The 19,924-nt window shown below is 43.6% G+C and overlaps 1 protein-coding gene and 1 long non-coding RNA gene across 7 annotated transcripts in view; one reads left to right on the top strand and one right to left on the bottom strand.

Annotated features, from left to right (window-relative positions):
• The window catches only part of LOC115030650, a 575,682-nt gene that overhangs the window by 201,469 nt on the left and 354,289 nt on the right, over nucleotides 1-19,924 (top strand). The gene's annotated exons all lie outside the window — the stretch shown is intronic.
• The window catches only part of LOC115030651, a 56,956-nt gene that overhangs the window by 9,163 nt on the left and 27,869 nt on the right, over nucleotides 1-19,924 (bottom strand). The window contains exons 3-4 of the long non-coding RNA XR_003836257.1: nucleotides 17,631-17,729; nucleotides 16,077-16,132 (exon numbers count right to left, since the gene is read on the bottom strand). This is a non-coding gene — a long non-coding RNA (uncharacterized LOC115030651). The remainder of the gene's footprint in view (nucleotides 1-16,076; nucleotides 16,133-17,630; nucleotides 17,730-19,924) is intronic.

Genomic DNA, 19,924 nt, shown 5'->3' on the forward strand with positions numbered 1-19,924 from the left:
CATGCACACACACACACGCATGCACCTCAAACACACATGCATATGCACATATGTAGATGAACACACATACACACGTGCACACACACACACACACACACACACACAGAGATAGAAATTTAAGATTTTTTGTTAAGATCTTAAATCTTTGAGAATAAGTACGATATAAACTCTGAAGGAACTATTTTGAAACACCACTTCAAAATAAAATACACAAGTGGTTATTACATTGTAAATAAAAGTCGAGCTCATTGTGACCTTGGCCTTGGAGGTAGAGTTGGATAGTGGTGTTGAGGAAGTTATCAGACAGTCAATTTCAATAGTAACATTTTATTTCCTTAGCTGGAGCTAGATAGTATAGTACTTGTATTATTAGTTCTCTTTTTCCTAATTTGTGTAAACAGTATCTCAGCAGAAACATTTTTTCCTTTTTGACTACTTTATTTATTCCTTTATTCATCCAGCCCACACTCGTTGTTGTCCCCTCTCACACAGCTCCTCCCCTGTCCCCCATCCCCTTTTCCCCTGAGAAAAGAGGAGCATCACCCAACCCTGTGTCAACCCATGCTGGCAATCAAGTCGCTGCAGGACTAGGTACGTCCTCTCCCACTGAGGCCAGACAAGACAGTCCAGTTAGGGGAACAGGATCCACAGGCAGGCAGCAGAGTCGGGTCAGCTCCTGCTCCAGTTGTTGGGGGATCAAGCTTCATATCTGACACATATATGCAGGGAGAAGCTAGGTCCAGCCTGTGCTTGTTCTTTGGTTGGTGGTTCAGTCTCTGGAACCCCCAAGGGTCCAGGTTAGTTTATTCTGTTGGCTTACTTGTGGAATCCCTATCCCCTCCAGGCTCCTCAATCCATCCCCCAACTCTTCCAGAAGACGCCCCAAGCTCCACTTAATATTTGGCTGTGGGTCTCTATTGGCTGCTGGCTGAAGCCTCTTAGAGGACAGTCATGCCAGGCTCCTGTCTATAAGCATAGCAGAATAACATTTTTTTTAATAAAAGACTAGAGGAATATGCGCACAAATATATCAGTACATAATAAAACATTCTAGTTTTTTCATTGCCTGTGTCACACCAGATATAGACGGTCACAGGCATGTAAGGATAAGTGTGTGCTCTGTAATAGACCTTAGGATTTCCATATTGACTTCCATTGGAGCCATAGGATGTGCCTGGCTCTTTGCTTGGGCAAAGGGTTTTCGTGGAAGGACTCTTAAGGAAAGCAAAGCAAAGAGTTGAAGACAGAGTTCAGTTGGTAGAGCACCCACCTAACATGCATGGAGTCTCAGCACACACAATATGCGCACCGCAGTGCATGCCCATAATAGCAGCATTTAGGAAGTGGAGGCTGAAGGATCAGAAATTCACTTGTGTATATGCATGAGTGTGTGTGTGTGTGTGTGTGTGTGTGTGTGTGTGCACGCATGCGCATGCATGTTCATGTGTGCATGTTAGGTACTAAAACTATCAGTTTAAAGGTTCTCAAAGATAAACGAGACCTGCTTCTGCCCTTCAATTCTATACAGAGCCTCAGCAGAGGGCATTGATGTTAGTTTTCCTTCCAGTCATTGGTTTGGTGATGTCTCTGTGTGAAGGACTTCCAGATAGGACATCTCAATGCATCTTTCATCTGCCATCAGTCTCCTTTCCCTCACGTGCACTTGGTCGCCAGCTTTGCACCTTGAGTTTGGTCTTTTCTCTCTGTTTCCAGGGCCATGGGTTCAGCCCAGCTCCATCCCTGTCCCTCCTGGTCTAATGCAATCCTCTAAGCACTGCCAGCCTTCTGTTTCCTTTCCTTCTAACTCATTCTCTGCAGAGGTGCTTGACTGGGTCCCTACAACATAACTGATAATGTACTTGACTGAAACTTTTCACAGTTTACCCTACTTCTAGAATAACCTCCAGTCATTATCTCAGCCATGAATCTGACTGTGACTCCCGCTGCTCCTCTGGCACACCCGACTTTGTTTCTAGAGTGACACACAGCTAGTGTAGGCAAGTAGGACTGTCTTCCCACGTGGTTGGCCAGTTCAGGTCTGACTAATGGTACCCTGCTCTTTTGCTGTTTAGTGGCTAAACTCCTACACTCTTTTTTTTTCTGCTCACTTTTTTTTTATTTAATTAGGTATTTTCTTCATTTACATTTCAAATGCTATCCCAAAAGTTCCCCCTTACCCTACCCACCTACTCCCCTACCCACCCACTCCCACTTCTTAGCCCTGGCATTCCCCTGTACTGAGGCATATAAAGTTTGCAAGACCAAGGGGTCTCTCTTTCCAATGATGCCCGTACATATGCAGCTAGAGACATGAGCTCTGGGGGTACTGGTTAGTTCATATTGTTGTTCCACCTATCGGGTTGCAGACCCTTTTAGCTCCATGGGTACTTTCTCTAGCTCCTACATTCTTAAGTGACTCATGTGCCTACAACTCCGCACTTAAAAGAATCTGTCCATTGCTGGGAACCTTGCCCCTTTGTTCTTTATCTGTAAAATTAACTTCAGTCCTCTAAGATCTACTCAAGCACTAACCCCATCTAAAACCACTCCTGCTCTCTGTTCACACAGGCCGAACTCTCCTGCTGGCCCTTCAGCGGGGCCTTGAGAATTAATTACCTCAATGATTGTTTTCCTCCTGTTGTATAACTAATGGGAAATGTCTTTTAAAAATATGTTGTTTATATTTCTTAGTACTTGGTATGTTGGGAAGACCCTAATAAAGCATTTATTTTGTTGCTTTTGTAGACCTAGAAGAGACTCAGGAAATGACTTGTGAGCTGAACAGGGAAAGGTTGATTGGAAAGCTCTCCCTGGCAGTTTGTTCCATGAACTGAAATAATACAGAAAACAAAACAAAACAAAACAAAACCCAGATATACTATTAGTTATAGACAAGTTTCCTATAGTCAGGGTCCTGGTTACATGGCTTCCCACACATATTTATTCTGAAATTCTCCATGTGGATCTTAATGTAAGTATGGCTACAGAAGTTGCTGAGGATTTGAGAGGCATTGCTGTGGCAGTACTCATGGCTCTGCAGGCTTGCGGAAGACAACAATGAATGCAGCCACACCAGTCACTCCCTCCATCACGAGGGGCAGAGAGACCGGCTGCCTTTAAAGTGCACACATGGACAGTACTTTCTCTACAGATTCTTAAAATACTTTTAAAATACAGCTTATATTTTATTTCATACTTATGTGTGGGTGTACATGCATGTGTGCACCTGTGAAGTTGAACTATTTCCATGTGTATGCACATGTGTATGGAGTACAGAGGACAACCTAGACGGTCATTTCTTACATGCTGTCTCCTTTCATGAGCACAGGTTATCTCACTGGTGTGGGACTTACCTGAGTAGCCTAGGCTGGCCAAACAGGCCCAGGGCTTACAAGCACACAGCACTACGCTCAGCTCTTACATGAGTTTCGAGGACCAAACTTGGGCCTTCATGCTTGCACAATAAGGACTTTACCAACTGAGCCATCTTCCCAGCACCAGTTGCTGTAAAACAGTGGCTGTCAACCTGTGGATCTCGTACCTTGTGAGAACTGAACGACCCTGTCACAGCGGTCACCTGTCAGTTACCCCGAATATCAGATATTTATATTGTGTTTCATAACAGTAGCAAAATTACAGTTATAGAGAAGCAAGGAAATAACTTTATGGTTGAGGGGGGGTCACTACAACATTAGGAACTGTATTAAAGGGTCGCAGCATTAGGAAGGCTGAGAAGCACTGCTCGAAAACTTTATTAACTTGGAATGTATAGGAGGAGTGCAAACAAATGCTCAGTGAGTGAAGTGTGATGGGTCTGGTAGTGACTGTCACATGTGGAGCTCATGCAGAGGTCGCCTGTGTGTGCTAAGGCAGGCCTTGAATGTGGCCTGCATACTGGCTTTGAAGACTTAGTAGAAAAAGTAAAAGAATGTTATTTCTCTCATTAATTTATCTCAATACTTTGTTAGATTTGCTTGGTTCTGACATGATAATTCTTTGACTATATTGATTAAGTAAAGTATACTATCTGAATTGATCCCATGTTTCTGTTTGCTTTATAAATGTGGACGCTGAAACAGTCAGAGTCAAGTGTGTGGTCTATTCTACCTTCCTATTGTATGGCAGTGGGATATTTTTCTTACTTACCCATCAGACAGAAGTCATTTAATTACCCCTCAGGACAGGGAAGGCTTTGCATCTTTTGTGCTCTCTGAGGAGTAGCATGTGGATAGTATCATGTGGGTGATTTTATGGCTTCATAATTTCTCTGTGTATGTATGTGTATTTGTGTATGTTCATATGTAAGAAGCCATAGGGGATATTTCACCTTTCAGGTACTATCCACCTTTCTTTTTGAGTCAGGGCCACTTGTTCACCTGGGACTTGCCAGCAGGCGATGCTGGCTGAGCAGCAAGCCCCAGGAATCCACCAATCTTCCCTTCTCCAGTGCTAGAATTACAGCATTCACCAATGTACCTTTTTAAGAAATGTGTGTTCTAGGTGTTGAACCAATGTTGGTCCTCTTGCTTGCAAAAGACTTTACCAACTGAGCAATCCCCTTGGTCTCTTGATAGCATCTCTATCAATCCCCAATATTGCTTAGAAAACTAGACCAGAATGTTGGCAAGTTTGCTGTCTTCCGTTTAAAGCATCAGGCTCTTCTCTTGTGTTATCTCCACAACGTCTCATTTAGTGATTAACAACCCACTAAGTCCTCTGCTCATTTACAAAGCAGTCAGAAATTTCAGTTAGGAGTTCCCAGAACCCCTTGGTTGATGAAAAAGAATGAGTGTATATCCACAAGTGGGTGGTCGGGATGAGAGTCCCAGAATAGAATCACAAGGCTTAATCCTCACACTACAGCATCCACAAGCCTAATTCTTTTCTTTGAAGAATCAGAAGATGGCCTTAGGGTCATTCAAAGTACCATCTGCTATCCACATAAAGGGGAGGGATTATTTGCACTTTATAAATACTAGACTTTCACTGTGTGTCGACGGCCTCACGGGTGCTAAGTTTGCACAGCCTCACAGAGAAGCCACATTAAGACCTGGAGTAGACAGAACACAGTGTGCCCAGCATGTACAGAGGAGCTTCTGCAATTTTTTTTTAAAGCAAAATGACTTATAATTGCCCACTATCTTAACTTTTATTTTTTTGAGCAAAGCACTTGATTTTTTTATTCAGTGATCTCTTCCACTCCCAAATAGGAACATATTTTAAATGTTTAATTTTGTTAATAAGATAGTATATTTAATTTTAATTTTTTTCATAGGCTTGCTTTTTTGAGACACGGTCTTATATAGCCCAGGCTGGCCTCAAGCTCTCTATATAGTCAAGGATGGTCTTGAACTCCTGACGCTCCCATGTTAGCTATGACTATAAGTACATGCCACCAACCCCAGGGTATTTTATTCTTATGTGAACGAGAAGTAAATACTTAATTTTTTTAAAGCTAAATTTTTAATTATAATGGCCAGTGCTTCAGTGTTGTAGCTTACAGACCAGGCTATAAATAGATGAAACAATGTGGCCCAGAAGCCAGAGCATTCTCTGAAGGCCAGTCTCCTCTGAGGAGGGTTCCTGCCTGCACTGGCATAGTGCCTGTGAAAAAGAATGAGTAGCTGAAACCATCCCTGAGTACCCAGGAAGTATTCATGAATACAAGACACGAATGCATCTTAGCCTTGCAAGTCCCAATTAATAGCCTGAGTAGGCACATCTCTTACTTAAAAAGGGCTGCCTGAATGGAGGTTAAGTTATGTTCCGTTTCCCAAGTACCACTCTGGATGTGTTTTTATATTTTGATTACTAAAAAGCATTTTATTTCCTCTTTTTAAAGAAGAAAATTTGCATCGGTTGCTGAATAGCTCACATCATGGACTAAAACGCTCTAAAAGTATGAACAAACAAAGCTCAAACAGGAAAATGGCTAAGTTTTCAAATGAGTGCTGGGAATTGAATTATTCAAGGCTAGACTGCATATTCAAATATGAGTTATGCATTTTGACAAAACATTGTTAACATTCCTGTTCGCTGTGAATAAGTATTAATAATACACAGATTGTACCTAGAGAGTGCCCTGCATTTGGGCTGGAAAATATGCCAAGCGTACCATTTTTTTCCCTACTCATTTAGAGTAGGTAGTGTTTTTACATCTACACTTAAAATATATGCTGCTGACCGGAGTCCCTGGGCTGCCTCAAAAAGAAACACTGTAGAGAGGGGATTGTTTTCTGGAGCTTAGGTGTTTTAAAGTATCAATGACACTTAAGACATTTTGGTTTCCAGTGAAAGGCTTTAGGATGAAAGGAATTAAAACCATCAAACAATAAGGACAAGAAAACAAAGGCAAAAGCAAACTGCCAGGCTCACATCATCAAAGCATCTGGGATTCTGTCGGCCAGGCTAACCCACATCCTCAGACCAAGGCGCTGCTAGGCTCTAAACCACAGTGGCTCAGACAAGTCAGAGATACACATGAGCCCTGAGCTCCCAGCCCATGTGTTTATTTTGAGTTAATGTTCAGTCATTGATTCAATAATTACTTATTGACTTCCTTTTATGGATCAAGCCTAAGAGAAAAAAGATGTGATCTGAGGCCTCCTCGTGGTGTTGGCAAATTCAAGGGTTGGGTAAAAGCTACTTAGCGGACAGAGCATGTAAATCAGACAGAGAGGAGTAGGGGTTGAGAGTATACACTGCAACCACGGATTCGAGTCTTGGTTGTGCATTCTTGGACAAGTCGTTTAATGTCAGTGTGCTGAGCATTCTTCTACACTAGCTTCTTTGTAGCTTCGGTCAGAACATAGAGTCATGCGACACACCGTAAAAGCACCATGTTTGCTGTGACAACCACAAGTAAGCACACCTGGATCGGGGTGTGAGGATGGGAGAGAGCTTTCGCAGAAAGAGAGTCCCCAAACTGATCTCTGCAGAATGACGAGCCCTTAGGTGGATGGAGGGATTGAAACTGCATGTGGAAGATGGATAGGGATTGTGAAAGCACCTTCTTAGCAGTGGGAAGCACGAGACAGGAGGGCATGTGGTACCTTTGCGGGGCCCAGAAGAACTGGTGGGTGTCTGAGAAAAGAAAGGAGAATAAACTGCCAGGGATGAGGGTCATAACCTTGTCTTCAGTCTAACCCTGAGCTTGTACAGATGGTGTGTGTGTGTGTGTGTGTGTGTGTGTGTGTGCGCGTGCTTGCGCGCGCACGTGCACGAAAGCAAGCAAGCAAGCCAGCCAGCCTGTGGGCACTCATGTACATGCATGTATGTGTAGCTTTGCTTTTCCATATCCATCTCTTGCTTGCAAGAGGGCGAGAGAATCATATTGTCTGTGTTTCTCTGTTCAGCCTTGCAAATAAAAGCCCCTTAGAAGTGGCTGGACATGTAGCTAACGTTGTCTAAATATTAGATGTAAATTAAATAGCCTCTTGATGCTCAACTTATCTTTCCTAGGACTGTAATCCTCTGTTTGTGTTTATCCTCTATGGCTGAAGTACTGCAGCTAGATGTTTAAAAAAAATAATAATCATTTTTTTTAACACTACTTGATAGAAAAGAGGTGGGGTAGATGGGTACTAATTAAACCCCAGTAAGGAATTTTCAGAGAAAATTCTGTATCTCTCTTAATGGGATGAATGTCATGTTCTGATTCCTGTTTTATGTAAAATCTATTATAAATACCTAAAAGAATTTGCCAAATCTTGATTTCCTCAACTGAAAAATGACCCCAAGCACCAACTCGGAGAAGGGGAAGCTTTAGATTTCTTGATCTTTGGCTCTTTTGTTCTCCCCACACGTGGTTCCCTAAACCAGCCGAATAATTTGGGAATGGTAGATATTGAAGCAACTAATTTTTCTTTTCTGTAATCTGCATAGACTTCAAAATGCATACAAACCACCAAGTGCCGGTTCATATAATTTGTTGGCAAGGATAAAAAGAAGAAAGGAAATTACTTTGTAAGCATGTGGATCGATCCCGTTTTCACAGATAGTTTTCTGTTATGCGAAGCCTGAGGGTTTATGCCTATCTGGGCTTTATTTGACAATTACCACTTGCCAGCATAATTAAACGATAATTTATAAATACCTAGAAAGCATAATGGGGAAGGGAAGATAGGTGCCAATCAGGGCAGTGGATGGAGCTGATCTGCTACTGCAGCGAGCCCCAGCCCTTGTCTTAGTTGTTAACTGGTCTTCTTGTATGTGTTGTGTTAGGTTAGGCATTTGTTAGACTGTCATCATCTATAGCAGAGACACCTTTTCTCCCTGTCCCAGACTCTTTTTTGTTTGTTTGTTTTTGCCATTCTTATTGCAGACATAATAATTATGGAATATTGCTTGTATTTTAGTTTAGGACAGAAATATATTTAGAGTTGCATACACTCCTGGAAACCCCTGAAATTAGTGAGCAGTGTTTATGTGTCCCTCCTTAGTTCTTAGCCCTTTTCTCTATGATAAGTGTATTTTCTTTTAATAGGTTTTTAGATCACCTGGGCTTTACAGTTAATTACATTCCATAGGGCCTCTTTATGTTGTTCCTAAAATGCTGACAGATGTGTGTGTGTGTGTGTGTGTGTGTGTGTGTGTGTGTGTGTGTGTGGTGTGTGCTTAAGTGGGGGGAGGAGGATATGCTAGTCTTAGACTGTGGCTCACAGAGCTTCCTAATCTTTAGTGATAAGAATGATACTTTATATGCAGTATGGAAATGTTGCTAGGTTCCTACTGAATATAGAAATTACCCAAAGAAAGGATTCTGTAGAAATGACAGCCTTTGTCCTTCTGGTGTGTCTCCTCAAGCTTCCTCCCCTGTTGTAAATATTGGGGTAGTCTCTGCAATGCCTTGTCCTAGGAACCAGCTAAAGCGGTGTTAGAGGCAGGGTCTATCTCAACAGAAATTGTCAACAGAAATGACAAGTTAGAAAAAGGATCCACGCCTTTAGAAAAAGCAGGTCCAGGAAGACAGATGATAGCGAAGGCAGCTCATCTGAGGTCATGGAGATCTCTCTCGCTCTCTCTCAATTAAATAATTTTAGTGTCTACTGATTAGGGTGGCGATAGTTTGAGTGAAGTGTGTGGGAATGGCTTATCAGGAGAATAACAAAATAAAGGGCTTTGGTGTTTCAAATCGTCAATTCCACGAATTATTCAGCATTTTGTCCTTATAAATAGCAATTATTTGCCTTTTTCAGAACAGAAAAAATTATCTTTCATATTCAAATATTTAAATATACCGTGCTGTCACTGGGGCAAAAAAAAAAAAGTCCTAATGTCAGAACAGATTTTTATGCAAGGAATAATTTGAAAGTGGTGGATTAGTTTCCACCTTTTGAAACACAGTGCTTTCTGTAATCTTCAAACATTATTTAGGATAATGGAAGCCATCATCCCCGTCCTCAAACGCTAGCACTCCCATTAGACTTTGCAGCTACCTCTCAGTTTTTATATTAAAATACAAGGCTTAAAAGGTATTATCTTACTAAAGGGGGGCAATTGTAGAGATGATTTGATTGAATAAAGGAAAAAGCTGTACAGGCCTTTTAAGATCAAGGATGTATTGACGGAAAGCTATCATTACAGACAATTAATGTTCTCCAAGGGAAGAAATTGATTATGGACAAAGATGGACCCTAAGGAGCAGACATGTCTTAATGCTCTGAGGCCTTGAGGATTATGCGTCTCGTTCACAGCATTCGTATTTAACCCTTTGTGGTAACGAACACGCTAGCTGGTTCTTACAGAATGACGAGAATCAAATTAAGTTGAGGGGAAAAAAAAAGAGAGGGGGGTGCTTTGTCAAGGGGTCGACTATGATCCACATTTGGTTCTTTAAACAATGCTCAGATAATTAGATTTGTCGTGTCTTTTCTGGATGGTGCCTTTTGGAGCAAACGGAGGCTGAAATGTACAGAAAATGAAATCGGAGAGTGATGGCCAGTCTGCGCATTGTTGAGGCGTGATAATGCCCAATAATTACAGTTAAAGACGTGCTTTCCTAAGGAGCCCCTGAACTTCAGCTGCATTCATGTTTCCAAATAACAAACCCTTTAACTTTCCGGTCCTTCCTATAGATCTCGTACAAAGCATCCATCACGTCGTTAGCTAGGCCCTTGCAGCCGTGGATCACAATTGGGTACTTAATAAGGTGGCAACCCCACTGGGGACATTTCACATAATTATTCTTAGCAGAAAGGAAATTGTTATGGCTCCCCCCCCCTTTTTGAGTTTGGCAAAATTCCAGGTGAATTAGTTTGGACTCCTAAAAACCTGTTCTGTGTCATTGGTGAATTTCATTCACTCCCCAGGCTGTGACTCCCAGTCCCTACTCTATACACTGTTGGTCAGTAAGTAGAACAAGTCTTAGCATGTGGCTGGCCTCTCTAGTCCAGGGGTTGCCCCCAGGACCAGAGGATGTTGCTGCTGATTCGGGGCTACTGGTTTTAGAATGCTGGAGCTAGGGATGGGTGAGCTTTGAAAAATTGCTCTCTCTCTCTCTCTCTCTCTCTCTCTCTCTCTCTCTCTCTCTCTCTCTCTCGACTTTGCTCCCTGATGGTGTGTTATGAATCTTGCCAAATAATTGGAGAAATTCACATGTTGACACAGTAAATAGCTTGTCTAGAGAACTCAGACTTTAAGTAGAAGTTAAGGGAAGAGAGGTTGAACCCTGGGCTCTAATTTTGGGCTTGGAGAGTTGAAAATGGCTGTCATTAATTAGCCCCGACAATTAGAACCATTTGTTATTCAAACGTGAACAATTTGAAGCCATCTCCTGATGTCCTTAGACCTCAGAGCTTTTAATTCACCACCACTGAATGCACTCGCCCACAAACTTGGAAGTATTTAGCAAAGATCATATTAAGGAAGCAATAGGCAGATGAGCATGACCTATGGCCCTCCTCACCCAGTAACAGCATCCTGCATCACTCTCTCAATCCCAACTGCTATGGCCATGCAGCACCCCTTGGAGCTTGACATGAGCAATGACTCACATTATACATTTGATGGTGAGTGGCTGTTTCTGAAAGATACCTTTCTAAATGAGACGTTGCTCTTTATAGGGATCCTAGAGCATAGGAGTTGGGTGTGGGTGGTGCATGCTTGTTAAAACAGAACCCAAAGCAGATGGATAGAGAGTTCAAAACCAACTTGGACTACATAGTAAGACTCCATTCCAGCTCAGGGGGAAAAACCGAATACAGAGCATCCAAAGCCCTAACTCCAAGAAATATTCCAGCTCATGGGACACTTAATTCCTGGGAAAATAAAAGTCCTAGTGGTGGTCTGTTGCTATTGAGAGGGTCATAAAGCCTTTTAAGAGGGGAGTTTATGTAAAAGAGTGAGTTAGGAGAAGCAGTTGCTAAGTAGAAGCTCCACTTGCAGAACAACTGCTTCTGCGGTTATGGATGCCACTGCCAAGGAAGATGGCAATGCCATTCACAAAAATAGACAAGGAAAAGCAAGTGAATATGTGTGTGGGGGGGAAGGGCTGTAATACCACACTTAAATTCCAGGTCTGGTCCACGTAATGATGTCCTGTGGGAAAGCAAGGTCTGGAATGGAGGAGAGAGGGGTTTTGGAATCCTTGCTTGCAGAAGAGAAAAGCGAGAAAGTGAGAGTGGGAAACAAATCAGACTACACCCTGGAAACACAGAGAGAAGACAGAGATCTGCAGCTTCTATGACCTGGGAGCAGGCAGAAGAAGAACCTACATGGAAGCCATCAGTTTGGTCATTGACATTCTATTCTAGGCCAGAGAGTAGAATCTGTTTGGGTTTAAATACCAATTACCAAAGGAACTGTGTGTCCCTGAGGAAGTCATTTCATTTCTCTGAGCCTAAACTGATTCACCTGCATTTTAATAATACATTAACAAGGTGGAGGAGATGGCTCAATTTTCAAAGTGCTTGCTATGCATGCATGAGGACCCAAGTTCATGTCCAGAATCCACAACAGGAGAAATGGATGTGGTGGTAGATGTTTGCAGTACTGGTGGCAGAGACAGGCAGATCCTTAGGCCTTGATAGCCAGCCAGTCTAATCTAATTAATAAATCCAGACAAACAGAAGAGGAGGAAGAGGAGGAGGAAGAGGAGGAGGAGGAAGGATACTCTGATGTGTGTATACACACACACACACACACTTGGGGCTGGGATCAGAAAGAGAGAGAGTATGGTGACAGGGAGGGAAGAGGAGAGGGAGAAATAGAGAGGGAGAGATTTGATTCAAATATCAAATGTGGTGTGCATATAAAATGCTCATTTTATCATATACGTATGAAGTGGTAGAGCCATAATTAGGCATATATGGTCAAAACATGAATAAACAAGGAGCCAGAAAGTAAAAGATTACAACCCGGTGTTTGGAGATAGGATGAAGTGTATGTTTTGTGGATGAGTCAGAGATCTAAGTGACACAAAGGCTAACATTTAGAAACCCTGTCACATGTTCTGCACCCTTTACATAATATCATCCATGTGTTCTGCACACTAATCCTCGGGAACCGCAACACATCATTAGGAAGGAGATGACTGACATACATAGAGGGGAGTGGCTGCTCTCCTCTGTGGTACACGGGCTGGGCAGAGATTAGAACCAAGGAAAATTTGACTCGTGACGATTCTTGTTTGGTGGGTTGGAAGAAGACAGGGACAGAGCCATGATTTGAACCCACGATCAACTGAGGCTCAGTTACCTGCTTAATATCCAGATGGTATATATCCATTCTGATCCCCAAGGGCAGTGTTTTGGAGGGGTCAGTTTGCAAGACTGAAAGATCACTGGGCTTCTTGGCCTCAAGTGGCTCTTTGTGACCTCTGGCTTCAGTAGCCAAGCCACATTGGAAGGGCTTCCTTTAGAAGTCCAAGAGTCAAGTCAGAAATCCTGTGAGGTATGCAATCTATGACATCAGTCTGTGAGTGAGCCTTTATACATGTCTATAAACCTGTGTGCTATAGAGTGCAAGCAGCAGTGGATGAGGAAAACCTACTTGGTGTGTTGGGGTAGACTCTCATCCTTGCCAGTGGTTCTCAACCTTCTTAATGCTATCAGATTTTAATACAGTTCCTCATGTTGTGAGGGCCCTCAGCCATAAAAATTTTTTATTGCTGCTTCATAACTATAACTTTGCTACCATTATATATCTTAATATAAACATCTGATATGCAGGATATCTGATATATGACCCCTGTGAAAGGGTCTTTTGGCCTTAATGGGGTTGTTACCCACAGGCTGAGAACTACTGATAGAGGCCATTAGGAATCAGCATTCAGTATCCCAAAGCTGCCACCAGAGAGCAGGGATCAGGACTGTGAAATGTTGAGGGGTTCGGTGTATCCATATCTCCAGGCACTGGAGAGTCCCGGCCTTGTCTGACATAGTCAATACTTTTGCAACCCAATGCACTACATTGTTCACACATCCTAGCTGATGTTGTAGGACACAGACCTGCACACCTTCAGTGAAGGACTGTAGAGTTACAGAGTATGTTGTGCCTGATAACAATGGCTGTCTATGTTGCTGGTTTCTGTGTCAACCATATGATGCCCTCACTCTTAGTTCATCATGAATTCCTTCTATGCATGAAGAAGAAAGTTGGGCTGGGAGATGGCTCAGTGGGTTAGGCACTCAGTGTGCAAGCTGGAAGATCTGGGTTCAAATCACCAGGACCCACAAAGAAGCCAACATGGTCTTGTATGCGTCTGTAATCCCAGCTCTCCTATAGAAGGTGAGAGACAGAGACAGGAGAGCCTGCTTGCAATGAACAACAGACCCTTTCTCAAACAAGGTGTTTGTTTCTCAAACAAGCAAGGACCAACACTGAGATTGCTCTTTGACCTCTATGCAAACATACCATGCCACAGGCATGCACATGTATACACACATGGGCACTCACTCAGAAGAACATACACACATAATTAAAAAGAAAGGAAGTTAATTATTAAGCAGCATATTGAGTTATGCTTCCAGCAGCTTCATTTATTTCTGCTGTTATGTCTCTAGGCCTTGAGTGAATGACCACTGTCTCCAAATAGTGTGAGCAAGCCCTGGCACTGGCACAATGAGGACATTGCCTACTGAAAATGGCCCGTGGCACAGTGACTCTATTTTGTGTTCATGTATGCATGTATATTGTGGTGTGTGTGTGTGTGTGTGTGCCCTATTGCTTAGCTATCATGTAGATTTGGCCATGGACTAGATCGGTGGCTCCTAGCCATGACTGCCAATAGAATTGAACAGAGAGAGATCCTATAGGCATATCTAACCCATGATGTCTATGCTGGGGATAGTTATGGATGTGGGCCAATACAAAATCGTGACCTTATTTTAAATTTACAAGAATTAGGAGATGAGCTTGGAACTTGAGTGTGAACCCTATAGATGCCATCCTATCACAAAACCCAAAGTTTGGACACAGCTAGAACTTTGAGGTGCGTTGAACCTGAGGGCCACTCCCAGAAGTTTCTGAGATACAGGCTGCACTTTGGAGTTCCTAGGATCTTCCTGGGAGATAGGCACATTGTTTGATATGGAGAGTGGCAAGCAGGTTTCCAAGGGAGGCCGTTGGGCTTGGAGTTGTAGTTCAGAATGTCACAAGTGGCCTTTTATCCCCAGGCTTCCAGCTTAGGGACAACACTTCAAGAACTACAGGTCTAGAAGTTAAATATGGTGAACCAAGCTGAGATTTTAGTTGAGGAGCCCCAATTCCTCCTCCTGAGGCTTGGAGAGAGCCACTGTCAGGGCCCTTCTGGTGATGTGCACTTGTGTGCCATGCTGGCTAGAGACCCTTGGTTGGAAAGCGCAGTCAGGGAGTCGTAGACTGTAATTAGTAAAGAATTTTCCAAGACCTTGCAGGTAGCCGTTTTGATTCAGTAGGACTGGGCTGAGCCTGCACATCCACCTCCAGGAAGATGCAATGCTGCGCCCAGGTGCCATGCAGAGCAGCCAAACTCGAAGAATGCTTCCCTAGTACCATTTGCCAAGTAGCCTGAGGGGTTGGCTGAAGTCTTTTAGCTTCACTTGACATCAACTGATTCAAAATCCTCAACAGTCCCGTCTGTCCATAGCTTTCTTAAACTATGTGTTAACATAGTCCATTGATGTTTACTGAGTTACACTTGAGTCAAGCTCTAGGCAGGAAAGGAATGAGGTGCTGCTCCTAGGCTGGGGGGGTGGCTCCGTGATCAAGGAATTAGCAAATGCAAGCATGGGAGCTGGAGTTCAAATCCCTAGCATCCGTACTAAGCGCAGGCTGGTGTGGCAGCCCACTTGTTATCCTAGGGAAAGCTGGAGAGTCAGTCTGGCTGAGTTGGTGAGCTCTGCGTTCATCAAGAGACCTCAGTAAATAAAGTGGAGTATAACTGAAGAAGACGCCTGATGTCAACCTCTGGCCTCCAGAAGGACCTCCACTTGTACTCACACATATGTGAAGGTGCATACATATATGTATGCAACATCCCACACCCACACACACCCAGAATGTGTCCCTGATTTCATGGCACTTAACATTTTAGCCAGAGAAACAAATATGTTTTATATTTGCTTTTGTTTTAATATGCTCACAATGCCTCCACGTACACAAAGCAGAGCCAAGTATCTGAGCTCTGGAGGAAAGCTGGAGGGGGCTGACGAAAGGCTCCCAAAGCCTGGTGGGGCTGACCAAGCTGTCACTTCAGAGCTCAGAAGGCTGAGACAAGAGGATTGCTACCAATCACAGGTCAATGCAGACTGCATAATGAGTTACAAAGAAACCGAAGCTACAGAATGAGGCCCTGTCTCAAGGCACAAAAGTGAAAAGCACAAACAAGACAGATGGTTTTCAAAATAGTAGCCATCCTGGTCTCAGTTAGCTAATCCGGATTCAACTAGCCATCCGGGTCTCAGCTTGTTCTGAGCAGGCCATGGAGATGGGAGGTGAGGCTCTTCAGGTAAACAGGATGAAAGAGAGGGAGGTCAAATGCCCAACCGTCACAGCATTGAAACATCGCCAATGGCCCGCCCAATCATTCCCTAAAGGAAGAAGGTAGATGTGGCTATCAAGTCCCCTAATGGTAAGAAACCATCTCTGAAACTCACAGGGGTGAAATCACAGGGACTTCCATCTAGTTGTGCACAGGTCATCTTGTACAGAGCTAGAAAGTAACAAAAAGATCAAAGAATTTGCACTCTGTTTATAGACAACTTTGACGTTTACATAGCATAATAAAGTCTTTTTGGGTGTATCTGCACGGTTTCCCAGAAAACCTAAGTATGTTATTAAAAGGAGCATGAGAAACTTTAAAAGAATCACGAAAACAAACAAAGCGAAACAAAACACAACATAACAAAAAAAAATCAATGAATAAATAGTTTTTTTTTCTGGAGGAGATGTCAGCCCAAGTCTTTTGGTGACAACTCTGCATTATTACGGCTATGCACCCAGATAATAATCATAAGAACGTCCTTCCTGTGTACATTCAGAACTCTCTCAGCGGCAGAGGAAACTAAATCAGAACAAATCTTCAGGCAGAGGCAGCTTTCACCTGTATTTTTTTTCAAGCTGAGAGCACTCCTTAATTACGAGGGTTTTTTTTTTTTTAAACACCATTCTCAATTGGTAACATATGTTGCTGTCAGCGAGTATTTAGCACCTGCAGAAAACAGCAAGAAATGCACGACAGCGCACATAGGTGGAACACCCACTGGGCGGCTGTGAACACTGTCAACAAATTGTACTTTGTTAATTTTTTTCTTATTAAAAAAAAATCCAAGAAAAAGACTTGGGAGTGCAGGTGTTCTGAGCACTGAGGCAGAGGAAGGAAGGCTAGGTTAGTTAGTACAGCCTTGGGCATGGGAGCTGGATTAGCTCTCCATGCTTGAAGCATTCCCTGTCTCCTGCTTCTCTCTATCTATTTTTGGGTAGACAAGAAAACCCTCTATACACACTGGCTCTGGCAGGTTTGGCTGTCCTGTGAGGCATTTGTCATCAGAGTCAGTATCTGTTGATCAGCTGCCGGAGCAGGGAATCAGCACCTGGTGTCATGACCTCTACACAGGATGTGCTTGGAGAGGGTCCTTGTGAACCCAGCAATTCATTAATATTAATTTGAGGGCTTTCCGTTTTGTTTGGTTTGGAGTCAGGTTCTCATGTAGCCCAGGCCAGCCTTTCATTGGCTGTTTTGAGATTGACCCTGAACCCCCACATCTTGCTGCTTCTTATCCCAAGTGTTTGGAATACAGGTGTGCTCTACCCTGGCTAGCATCTTATTTTCTGATAGATCAGATGTGGTTGTGGTAGGGAGGTGGTCCTGCACCTGTTTTTTCTACTGTGCTATCCTAAAGTGCAGGCTTGTCTTCAGCTCTGTGATTGCTCTTACATCCCAGCTCCATTTCTTAGCTGACAGCATTCCACATGACACCGTGTATTTTGCAGACAGAACATATTAGCTGGGATGGTACTGATTGGTGCCCCTACTCTGGGCCTCTCTGGTTCTTTTAGCTGTGAAAGGGGACTTTCCTGTTGTTTCCCAGATCCTCCCATCGCTGATAACTTTGTCTCTTCATCCTTATAAGCCCGTTCATTCAACAGGAGTGGGTGATAGTTTGTGTTTGAAGAGAAACCCTCTCCCCACCCTGTCAAGATAAACTTACCATATTGAGAATGAACACTGAGCCAGACATGATAGCGATATCTGCGTCTAACCTGGCAAGATGACTTGACTCCAAGAGTTGGCCACTCACAGGGTGGCTCTAAATATCAAGTGAAAAAAAGGCAGTGTGTGAGGTTCTGTTCTGTAACATTTTAGCTGTCTTATTTTCGGTCTCTTCTCTCCTCTCACTCTGATGATAGGCACTGGAGACCTTACCACTACTAATATGCAAATTATACAAAGAAACCCACAAGACATAGTATCCCAACACCACAGACTAGGGAGGCTCAAACCAAGCCAGGTCTGTGTTGTGGCCTCACACGCTGGCAGAGGCTCTTCATTCAATGGTGGCTCTGGCTGCCCCATGTGGGGAACAAGTGTCTGCACTTCTCACAGCTGAGAGAAGACCCTGGAAATGACACATTTTACACCTCTCAGCCGAGCATCAGAGCTCAAAAGCACTTCACTCCCGTCCCTCTGGGACAGAGAATCTGTTTGCAGTAATCACTGGCAGTGTTGACAGAATGTTCGAAACCATCTGCTCAAGGGCAAGTGTTAACTCTATCACGTCCTAATATTTTAAGCCCACTGATCCCCGGGCCCAGGAGACCTCCTGATGGAACTCTCTTTGGGCTGCATGTCAGCCTGCTGTCAGTTATTATCCCACCGCAGCAAGGCCTGATGCACCAGCCAAGGCTCATCGAGGAGAGGCCTGTGATGAGAAGTGTCGCATCTGGCTGTGCCAGGCAGGTCCTGTCAGCTGCAATGCAGCCGAGGCCGTCTGAGGCTTGCAAGAGTGCTTCTGCAATATATATGCTTCTACCTTTAAGCTCATTTCTATATACAGGCTTCTTCCCTTGTTGGTAGAAGGCATGCATTATTAATAGGGGCTTGTATCCATGTGTGCATTTCTGCTATGCGCACATAAGTACTTACAGATGTGCCTATAGTCGTAGGTCACCAGACTGCCAGAACTACTTCATAAAACATAGAATTCAGCATACAGGTTTTCTGGGGCATTACTCTCACATTATGCTTGCCAGTGATAAGTTGTTTAATTATTTGCACTATTCACTTATTTAATATGCATCACTAGCACAGTTGACATGTGATATCTGAGAATTAAAAGCTTATAGAACAATTAGGGGAGACACACAATCTACAGTATAAACATTAGAAAGCCCAATGGGCTAAAGACTTTGTGTTTCCCGAGGAATCCATTTGACACTTCCTGTATCCCAGCCACTGGGAATGAAGCCTGCTGAGGGACCCCTCCCTGAGAGTGTCTCAGGCTCTCATCAGTGAGGCAGATGCTATTGGCCAGAATGGCTTCTGGAGCAGTGAAGGAGCTCCCGAGGTGAAACCCAGCACTGAGGAGCAAGTTCTCAGCTACAAGACCCCAGATTTTATATGATGCTTCAGGTTTTCATTTTTTTGTTGTTGTTGTTTTTATTTTTGTGGGAGACATCCTATGCCTGTTTCTGTTCTGGGCCTTTCTAGGTGTGTGGCAGGTAAAGCATGAGCAGAGACTGGCTACAGACTCTGCCCTAGCACTGTACTAATAGGCTTATGCCCCAAATATAACTGAGAACAACTGAGTCAGTCCATAGTCACTGGGGCGGATGATATGGCACCCTCCCCAGTGTGTAGGGAAGTGTGTGAGCTTGGGCCTCAACTTACACAAAAGACTCAAAGCTCATTCATACAGCTAGGCTGAATCAGTGCCAAAAGAACCATTAGCACTCACCCAGTTCTTGCAGGTCACAGAGCAGAGCAGTGGGACTGTGTGTCTTTGACTAGACCCCCCATGTTGTGTGTCTTCATCTAGACCCTCCTTGGGATGCTCCCTTCTCACTTACTGGTCAAGCATTTATTATGCCCAAGTCCTGTGCTACCAGAAGGAATGTGGAGAGTCAGCTTGGGGTACAGAGCAGTTCTGCATCCTTCACATATGCATGGTTTTGTGGAAAGTGGGAGAATGTGAAAGCACACCATCTGATGAACATGCACAACTAGCAACTTCTGGATGTACTAGTGAGTATACTCTGTGTGTGTGTGTGTGTGTGTGTGTGCGTGCATGCACGTGTACATGTGTGAGAGAGTACACTGTGTGCAAGTGTGTGTTCTGTGTGTGTGTGCACTCTGTGTGCATGTGTGTACACACAAGAGAAAGAGAGTGCACTGTGTGTGTGCATGAGAGAGTACATTGTGTATGTATGAATAGAGAGTGCACTGTGTGTGTGAGAGAGTCTTTTCTCTCTCTCTCTCTCTCTCTCTCTCTCTCTCTCTCTCTCT

The sequence above is a fragment of the Mus caroli genome, chromosome 3, assembly GCF_900094665.2.
Source record: "Mus caroli chromosome 3, CAROLI_EIJ_v1.1, whole genome shotgun sequence".
In the NCBI taxonomy this organism is placed as follows: Eukaryota; Metazoa; Chordata; class Mammalia; order Rodentia; family Muridae; genus Mus; species Mus caroli.